Consider the following 8,478-nt stretch of genomic DNA (forward strand, 5'->3'; position numbering starts at 1 on the left):
CACCACAATATGACAAACTGACAGACGAGTGGTGGTGATTATTGGGTAATCTGCCCCAATTGTGGTGCCAGGCATGGTGATAGGTGCTTGGATTCAGCTGGTTCCGTGATCTCCTGGAGATTCCATTCTACTGAGAAGCAAAACAAACCTGACTCCAGAGAAATAATCTTCAATAATACCATCACTAATATTTTTATTATCTCCAATATTTTACACGCCTCTTTCCTAATTCAACAGCACAATTCACTGTGGGTTTTTTTAATCGTAGTTGGCTTCCACTTATAAGTTGTTTTTGAACATGTGTTTCAGCATCAGGTCCATCACTTAAAAAAGCAAAAAACAACTTGGTTGATAAAGACAGGGAAGTAAAGAGGTTTTTAAAATTATAACAATGAATGTAGAAAGAGCACCAAAATCATTCACAGAAATTGCGTGTGTGTTTACAGGCTACCTAAAACTTATGGTTGGTGTTTTTGTTTACCAACTGTAACAGTGCTGCCATGTGGCAGAATAGTAAATGACATAAACGATGGTATTTACACAATTAAAAAAAATTTTTTTTTAATTGGGGATAAGAAACGACTCAGATTATTTCAAAATCTGTCTGTGATGGGAGATTTTTCAAACTGCATCACATGAGTGTAGTTTGAATTGTCTTTAAATGGGCCAATATTGTGGTAAGGTCTCCATCTTGCTCTCTGAGCAGCTTTTAGAGCTCTTGGGAGTTAGATCAAAGTGAAATCTTGAGAACTGGACAGAACCTCCTAAAACCTTTTCAGCATCCTTCATGAGGTCCTTCCTGCCTCTTCTCAAGCAGTGCCATTTGTCTCAAGTGTCCTGGTGTGGTGCTGTAGGATAAGCACTGGACTGCAAAGTTGGTGGTTCAAACTCACCAGCTACTCTTTGGAAACCCCGTATAGGGTCACTATGAGTTGGAACAAACTCAATGGCACTTAAAAATAACAAGTGTCTGTTTTATGCTCACTCTGGTCTGTTCTAAGCATTATGGATAGGACAGTGAACAAACCAGATTAAAATTTCAGACTTCATTCATTACTTTTATTGTGACACATCTGCATCTTTTGTTGCCCTTTGAGCCCTTTGACAACAGGGTCCTGTCTATTTTTACTGGATCCATACCTTCCACCTGCAGAGTTCCCAGCAATAATTTCAGAACTCAATTTACTAACATGACTGCATGTATTAAGATTATTCCTTTGTCAATTTTCTTCTGGAATCAAAATTGTACCCTGCCAGACAGAAAGTCCATTATAGATCTGTAGTCAGCAAAATAATGGCCCTCCAAAGATACCCACATCTTAATCTCTAAATCCTGAGAATATGTTACCTGGCGAGGCAGAAAGGACTTGTATATGTGATTAAGTTAAGCATCTTGAGGTAGGGAGATAATTCTGGATTTTCCTGATGTGCCCGATGTAACCCCAAAGGTGTTATAAAAGGAAAGTAGTAGAGCTAGAATTCATCACTAGTCTGTCAGTTTGTCATATTGTGGTGGCTTGCATACTGCTGTGATTCTGGAAGCTATACCATGGGTATTTTAAATACCAGTAGGATCACCCATGGTGGACAGGTTTCAGCTGAGCTTCCAGACTAAGAAAGACTAGGAAGAAGGAGAGACAGACTACTTCGAATATTTAGTCACTGAAAACCTTATGAATAGCAGCAGAACACTGTCAGCACCAGAATATTGAATATTGAAATATGATAATGAACACCAGAGTATTGTCAGATATAGTGCTAGAAGATGAGCCCTTCAGGTTGAAAGACACTCAAAATACAACAAGGAAGTGCTGCCTCATCAAAGTAGAGTTGACTGTGATGGCACAAATGGAGTAAAGCCTTCAGGACCTTCATTTGATGATGGAGCACAACTCTAAATGAAGAGAAACAGATGTAAATATTCGTTAATAAACATGAAATGTTCAAAGTATGAATCTAGGAAAGTTGGATATTGTGAAAAATGTAGTAGAATGCATAAACATCAATAATCTAGGCATTAGTGAGCTGAAATGGGCTGGTACTGGCCATTTTGAATCTGACAATCACATGGTTTACTATGATGGGAATGGCATTGTATTCATCATCAAAAAGAACATTTCTAGGTCTGTCTTTGAAGTACAATGCTGTCTGTGATAAGATAATATCCTTATGCCAAGAATAGCATATTCCAAGGAAGGTCAGAGTCATGGTGTGGCGCTGTGGGATAAAGCACTGGACTGCAAGGTTGTTTGAACCATGAGGTTGGTGGCTCAAACTCAGCAGCCATTCTTTGGAAACCCTATACTAGGTTCTCTATGAGTTGGAACTGACTCCATGGCACACCAACACCATCATGAGTCAGAACTGACTTGACGGCACTTAACAATAACAAGGAAGACCAGTAAATACCACTACTATTCAAATTTACACATCAACCACCAAAACCAGTGATGATGAAATTGAAGAATTCTACCAACTTCTTCAATCTGAAATTGATCAAACATGCAATCAAAATGTATTGAACATTACTGGTGATTGGAATGCAAAGGCTGGAAACAGAAAAGAAGTGTCAGTCATTAGAAAACAGGGCCTTGGTGATAAAAACGATGCTGGAGAATTTTGCAAGACAAATAACTTCTTCATTGTAAACACCTTTTTAAACAACATAAAAGATGACTATATATATCACCTAACCAGATGGGATACACAGAAATCAAATTGACTAAATCTGTGGAAAGTGATTGTAGAAAAGCTCCATATCATCATCTGAAACAAGGCCGGGGCAGACTGTGAAACCGGCCATAAATTGCCCAAATGCAAATTCAGTCTGAAACTGAAGAAAATTAAAACAAGTACACGAGAGCCAAAATATGATCTTGAACATATTCCACCTACATTTAGATATAATCTTTAGAACAGATTTGATGTATTAGACACTGAAGATCAAAGAACAGAAGAGTTGTGGGATGACATCAAGAATATCATACAGGAAGAAAGCAAATGGTCATTAAGAAGATAAGAAAGAAGAGAAAGACAAAATGGATGTCACAAGAGACTCTGAAACTTTCTCTCCAGAGTGAAGATGCTAAAACAAATTGTAGAAATGAGGAGGTAAAAAGCTGCATAGGAAGTTTCAAAGGGCAATTCAAGAAGACAGAGACACATATTTTTAACAAAATGCGCAAAGACCTGGAGTTAGAAAACCAAAAGGGAAGAACATGTGCAGCATTTCTCAAGCTGAGGGAACTGAAAAAAGATTCAAGCCTCGACTATCAATATTGAAGGATTCTAAGGGCAAAATCAGGAGCTCTGGTAGCATAGTGGTTACGAATTGGGCTGCTAACCTCAGGGTCAGCAGTTCGAAACTACCAGCTGTTCCACAGGAGAAAGATGAGGCTTTCTGCTCCCGTAAAGGTTTACAGCCTCGGAAACCCTGTACAGGCGCGCTATGAGTTGGAACCAACTCCACGGCACGTAACAATAACAACATGGGCATATTGAACGATTGCAGAAAGCATCAAAAGAAGATGGAAGGAGCCCCTTTCTTTGCAGAATCACCTTGGCGGCCGGAACCCTGTACACATATCCTGAAAACTGGAGAGCCTTCAAGGCCCTCATTGCTGCTCAGTACAGCGGGGCTCAGGTCTGCATGGCTCTCCACACCACCCCACTTCCACTTAGGCCAAACCAACCGCACCCCTGAATTTCTCCGCAAATTTCCTGCTGACAAGGTTCCAGCATTTGAGGGTAATGATGGATTCTGCGTCTTTGAAAGCAACACCATTGTCTTCTATTGTGAGCAATGAGGAGCACTCCAGAGGCAGTGGCTCAGGCGGTGCAATGAGTGAGCTTTGCTGACAAAGCTTTCAGTACCTGGGTGTTCTCCACCTTGGGCATCATGCATCACAACAAGCAGGCCACAGAGAATGCCAAGGAGGAGGTGAGACGAATTCTGGAACTGCTGGATGCTCACTTGAACACGAGGACTTTCCTGGTGGGCGAATGTGTGACACTGGGTGATATCACAGCTGTCTGTACCCTGTTGTGGCTCTACAAACAGGTCCTAGAGCCTTCTTTTCGTCAGGCCTTCCCCAATACCAATCGTTGGTTCCTCACCTGCGTTAACCAGCCCAGTTCCGGGATGTCTTGGAGGAGGTGAAGCTCTGTGAGAAGAGGGCTCAGTTCAACGCTAAAAAGTTTGCCGATAGCCAGCCTAAGAAGGACACCCCATGGAAAGAGAAAGGTCAGCGGGAGGAGCAGAAGGCCCAGGCTGAACGGAAAGTGGAGAAGAAGGCGCGACTGCTGCCCCTGAGGAGGAGATGGACGAATGTGAGCAGGCACTAGCTGCTGAGCCAAAGGCCAAGGACCCCTTTTTTTTGCTCACCTGCACAAGAGTACCTTTGTGTTGGATGAATTTAAGCACAAGTACTCCAACGAGGACACGGTCTCTGTGGCACTGCTGTATTTCTGGGAGCACTTTGATAAGTATGGCTGGTCTTTGTGGTATTCTGAGTACCACTTCGTCGAGGAGCTCACCCTGACCTTCATGAGCTGCAACCTCATCACCGGAATGTTCCAACGATTGGACAAGCTGAGGAAGAATGCCTTCGCCAGTGTCATTCTCTTTGGAACCGATAACAGCAGCAGCTTCATCTCTGGGGTCTAGGTCTTCAGAGGCCAAGAGCTTGCCTTCCCGCTGAGTCCAGATTGGCAGGTGGACTACGAGTTCTACACGTGGCGGAAGCTGGATTCTGGCCAGCGAGGAGACCCAGACGCTGGTGCGAGAGTACTTTTCCCGGGAGGGAGCCTTCCGGCACATGGGTAAAAGCTTCAACCCAGGCAAGGTCTTCAAGTAAACACCATTGTCGTTCATCACCTGGCTGCCTATGTCTGCCCCTCAGGGAGATGGGGGTCATTAATGAGAATTGAACATTGAAAAAAAGGAAGAAGAAGATGGAAATAATACACAGAATCACTGTACCAAAAAGAAATGGTCGGTGTTCAACCATTTCAAGGGGGACAGGTTAAGGTAAATTTGTTGTCATTATTTACAATGATATGATCATATACCTCAAAGTCCAAGAAAATCAACTGAAAACAAAACAAAACAACTCTACAAAGAATAAAAGAACTCAGCAAGGAGGCTGGGCACAAAATTAATCAGTGCATAATAATTATTGTTGTTGTTGTTGTTGTTATGTGCCATCGAGTGGGTTCCGATTCATAGTGACCCTATTAGGGTTTCTGAGGAGCCACTGGTGAGTTTGAACTGCCAACTTCATGGTTCAAACTGGCCTTGCAGTCCTGTGCTTATCCTACAGTGCCACACCATAATATATATAAATAACAGAAAAAAGAATTCTATTTATAGTAACAACAGAAAATATACCTGCTACGGATTGAACTGTGTCCCTGAAAATGTGTTGGCATTTTAGTTCATATACCTGAAACCCTGGTGACACAATGGTTAAGCAGTTGGTTGCTAACTGAAAGACAAACAGTTTGGTCCAGCTGCTTTGTGGGAAAAAGGTGTGGCAGCTGCTTTTGTAAGGGTCACAGCCTTGGAAATCCTGTGAGGCAGTTTTACTCTGTTCTCTGTTTGGTAGTTTTTATGAGTCAGAGTCAACTCAGTGATGATGGGTTTTGGATACCTATGGCTGTAATCCTCTTTGGGAATAGGGTTTTTGTTATGCTAACAAGGACATATCAATAGAAAATGTGCCCTAAATTTAAATCCTTCTGAATTATAGACACAATATGGCGCTGTTGGATAAACACTATATGGAAAAGTCAGTTTAAACTGCAAGGTCGGCTGTTCAAACTCACCAGCCACTCCTCAGAAACTCTATAGAGTTGCTCTGAATCAGAACTAATTTGATGGCACTTAACAACAACAACAACAATACAAATTTAACCCCTTCTGAATTATAGACACAAAGCTATCTGATGATGATGGAAGCAGATGAATCTACAAAACAGGGGCTCCAAGAATTTCCAGCTACTAGAAATTGAAATAGACAAGGACATCTCCCTATAGCAGGTGCCCTGAATTTAGACTGCTTGTCTCCTGAATGGTGAGAAATAAATTTTTATTATTTAAAACCACCTACCTGTGGTATTTCTGTTATAACAGAATAGAGAACTAAGGCAATACCTCAGAATAAATGTAACATGAAAATCCAAGGTCAAGTGGAGGGAACAGAAAAATCTTGGAAAAAAAGAAGAAAGGTATACCATATTCTGTGATAGACTCAATGATGTCATTTTGGGTTTCTGTTAATAATAACCAAATGAAATTGTTAAGGGAGGTTGTTGTTCCATTTTCTTTTCAGAACTGCTTTCTCCATCAGTCTTTTATATTACCTGGTCTTGTTTTAAGAGTCCAATCTTCATGGGATTCCCACAGGCAGAAGGACAGATCACAGATTAAGAAAGGCCATATCTCTGATTGGTCCAGGCAAAGTCTACCTTTGGACTGCAGGTGAAGTTTCCCCCAGGAGATTACTGCCCTCTGCTGGTTCTTCTGATTTTCCATAAACACCTTTGTTTCCACACACACAGAAACGTACACTCACGCACACACCCACACTCACTTAAGAATACCCAGTTCCACAATATTCCACATGGACCATTCTAAGTTTTGTTAATTTATTGATAATAATTAGGGTACTATTCTCAACAGCAGAACACATCCTTGTTAGTTTAGTGGTGAGTATCCTAACCTGTCACACGTGAGACCATGGTTCAATTCCCCAGTGGAGGTGTCAACGTATGTGGAGTCCTGTTAAGGCACTGTAGAATAAGCACTGGACTGCAAACCACAAGGTTGGTGGTTCAAACCCTACTACCACCATGAGAGAAGAGCCAGTGCTTTGGACCTGAGATCCCTGAACTGTGAAGCTCCTAGATCCATTGGAAGATCAATGCTAAGATACATTGAAATTTCCAAGGAATGTTGGGCCAATAGCTGCTGAAAGAAGACAAAGACCTTTCCCCAGAGCCAACAAAGAGAGACTGTCTCCCCCTAGGCTGTACTCTGAATTCGGACTTTTAGCTTCCTAAACTATGAGAGGATAAATTCCTGTTTGTCAAAGTCATCCACTTGTGGTATTTCTGTTATAGCAGCAGCACTAGATAACTAACACAACTATCAAGTGTTGTTGTTGTTAAGTGTTGTTGAGTTTATTCCAACCCATAGTGACCCTGTATAGGGTTTCCAAGGAGCAGCTAGTGAGCTTGAACCGCCGACCTTGCAGTTCAAATGGCTTTGCAGTCTGGCACATTAACCCACAGTGTCACACCAGGACTTCCAGACAACTACCAAGTAGGAACAGTCAATTGGGATAATATAGGAGATTTTAGTTTTAGGACAGAGTAGAACTGCCCCACAGTGTTTCCAAGGCTGTAATCTTTATGGAAGCAGACTGCTCCATCTTTCTCTCTTGGCATCTCTAGTGGGTTTGTCACAGGACATTTTGCTAGATTAAAGGTTCTTTTTCTATTAAGTAAGAATCACAAAGCAGGAAAACAGTATTATCATACAAGCAAGGAATTTATTAGTAAGAGTGAAAGTACCGTAACAAGGGGAGACACAATGTGGCACGTCTCACTTGAGCAAATTTTAAACAGGACAATTATACTTTTTACTATGAGAATGAGAAAAATGGGAGAGCAAAGAAACTAGGTGGGCTGTTCTACCTGGAATTTGCCAAGTTGGCGAGGTTATGGTAAGTAGATGTGTGCACAGGCTTCTTGCAAGATGGATTTTGTTGTCAAGGCTTCTGGGATGCTGATCTTCAATCATTATGAGATGTATTTGACAGCATCCCCTGCTGGAAGGTTATATCTTGGTTAGGGTTGGAGATTCTGTACAAACTCTGGATCACATTCAAGTTTGCTCTGGCCTCATGAGTTTCTGAAAGACAATTTTAAGGAAGTTTAAAGGTGTGGGAACAATGGGCATGACTACAGCGTGCCAGGATGTGGGTTGCAGGATGTGGACATGTGCTTTTGTGAGACAGTCTCTCCACCTGAGAAAGTGCCTGTATCTAGGGCAGGTTTATATTTAACTTGTTCAAGCAGACATACTGGACATGCTGCGTTCACACAGGGTCCTTATTTTAATTAATTGATCTGATGATTTCCAATGAACCCACCCTGCTTCAGGCTCTAACTGCAGACTTTTTGGTTAGCAGATGACCACTTTCACCACTGAATCACCATGACTCCTTAAGGTTCTTGGAATCAACTAGACAGCAGTGGTTTATTTTTCAGCATATAAAGGCACCACAGCTACTCATTTTGTTAAATAGCTACCTTTGTCCCAATCTCTCCATTTTCATTTTTTCTTCTTAGTTTAAGAGAAGCTGAAAAAAAAAAAATTTTTTTTTGTGTGTGTGTGTAGGGGGGAGGTGCCCTGAGTGTATTGTGGCCCTAGGCACTGGACCTTTTGTGCCCAACAGATAAGTTGGCCAGGTC

General features: G+C 41.7%; 1 pseudogene; it reads left to right on the forward strand.

The window, feature by feature from the left end:
• The window catches only part of LOC102840127, a 60,672-nt pseudogene extending 55,816 nt beyond the window's left edge, over positions 1-4,856 (forward strand).
• The last annotated feature ends 3,622 nt before the right edge of the window (positions 4,857-8,478 follow it).

The sequence above is a fragment of the Chrysochloris asiatica genome, unplaced genomic scaffold, assembly GCF_000296735.1.
Source record: "Chrysochloris asiatica unplaced genomic scaffold, ChrAsi1.0 scaffold00136, whole genome shotgun sequence".
Lineage (NCBI taxonomy): Eukaryota > Metazoa > Chordata > Mammalia > Afrosoricida > Chrysochloridae > Chrysochloris > Chrysochloris asiatica.